We start from the raw sequence: 1,920 nt of genomic DNA on the forward strand, positions 1-1,920 counted from the left end.
CCTCTCAAGGGAAGAGGGGCACAGCTGTGGGGGAGCTAATGTGGATGGCAAAATAGGGTGACTGTGGTGAAATTTGGGGGGGCTTGCGGCGGCAGTACTGCGCACGCTCGAGGGGTTCTAAAGTGACCGAAAACAGTGCAAAATGCTCTCTGCTGCCATCCAGCCAGAGGCTGGGCTGGTTTTTGCGGATGGTCTGGTAATGCCCCTGTTGCTGCCACCACCTGCCCCTTTGCACCATCAGGGGCAAGCCTGGGTGAGAGCGAGGGGGGAGGCCAAGTGCTGTGATCCCACAACTGCCTGCCGTTCCCTGCCCTGCCTTGGCCTTCTCCCTGGGTTGGAAGGAGGAATGTCCCGTGGCAGCCACCAGCCATCGCCTGTGGCCGTACGGAGGGGGAGGGAAGGCCGGGCGAGGGAGAGACGTGTTCAGCTGCCGCAAAGAAGGGCGAGCCCTGCTCCCGGCGGCTGTGCCCGTGCTACGAGATCATGCCCATCTGTTGTTCTTTCACTTGTTTACCTGAATGTTAATGGAGTCGGACATAATGACTTCTGGAAAGAAAAAAAAAGTTATATTTAAAAACAATAAAAAAAACCAAAATGAAGCCTCTTGTTAGTGGATTTTTAACGATGTGTTGTCAGATCTTGTTTCTTGCCATCGCCTACAGATTTCTGCCACGTCTTCCAAGGGAATGGGCTTGTCTCGTTCTCCTGTTCAAGCAAACTTTGGGCTGCAAGGAATGCAGTCCTTAGCTGACCCTCTGGGTGGTTTCCCATGAATGTGATGCTCTTTGCTTTGTGCTTTAAAACATTTGGATTGTGGTGCTGTGTTGTTGCTCCAGATGGGGATAAAATTATTCCTGCCTCTGGAGCTAGGATTAAGCTGATGTGAGTCACTGTCAGACCCAGCAATGGGGGGAGAAACGATAGTGGAAACTAACTGGCCAAGCACAGTGCGTCTCTGGCATCAAGGGCGTGTGCCTTTGGAGCTGAGCCTGGAAGCATAGCTGGGATCTTAAACCTTCCCTGGTTAAACATGGTCCCCTGTTTGCACCTCAGGTCAGAGTAGTACGTGATGCTTGAGCCGAGATGCTGGGAGAGAACTGGGCAAACCAGGCTCCTTTAAGGTGCTGTTAAGCGAAGACATGGGTTATTCTTGGAAAACTGCTGTCTTGCTGCGTGGGAGCGTGTCGGGCCGAACGGATAAACCATGGGGAGGGGAAAGGGTGGGTGGAACATTTGCAGCCCACTTGTTCTCATGTTGCACCGGGAACCCTGGCTTACGCTTCCCTTAGACGCTTTTCTCCAGAGGTCTGAAGGACTTGGAAAGTCACTGAAGACCTTACTGTGTACTTCTGATTCCTGGGAATATGACTGTGGAATCTTTTTTTTTTTTTTCTTGTGAAACAAGAATTTCCATAAAATAAAAATGTAAGTGTGAATTTTTCTAAGCTAGACCAAGTTGGGATTTTTTCCAGTGGAATTCTTTTCCTCCCTCCTCCCAAACTGTTTAAAAAAAAAAAAACAAAAAAAAAAAACAAAACCTCTAGACTGTTTCTAATGAGAAGTTTTGGAGGTATTTTTTGCTTTGGCAAGCTCTATTTTGTAAGCCTCTTCTGGGCTGTTTGTGTTGTAAGCTGCAATGTGCCTAATTGTCTCCTAAGACAGCTGCGACTAACGTGTATAAATTGCTGATGTCCATTCCCTAACGAGAGGTTGTCTGAGCTCTACCCAAGCTTTGCAACATTCCCCCAGGAGGGAAAAAAGCCAGCCTGCTCTCCCATTAAGAGCTGTTTATGGTGGAGGTTTCTGTGGAGGAAAGCACCGTCCCAATGGATCCTGGCCACACTGTCCCTCTGCCTGCCAGCTCCACTTGCCGGGCGCAGGGATGCGGGATGTGTTAGATTGCGGCCGTGCTCACATTCC

Source organism: Eurypyga helias, unplaced genomic scaffold (genome assembly GCF_000690775.1).
Source record: "Eurypyga helias isolate BGI_N326 unplaced genomic scaffold, ASM69077v1 scaffold12395, whole genome shotgun sequence".
NCBI classification, from domain to species: domain Eukaryota; kingdom Metazoa; phylum Chordata; class Aves; order Eurypygiformes; family Eurypygidae; genus Eurypyga; species Eurypyga helias.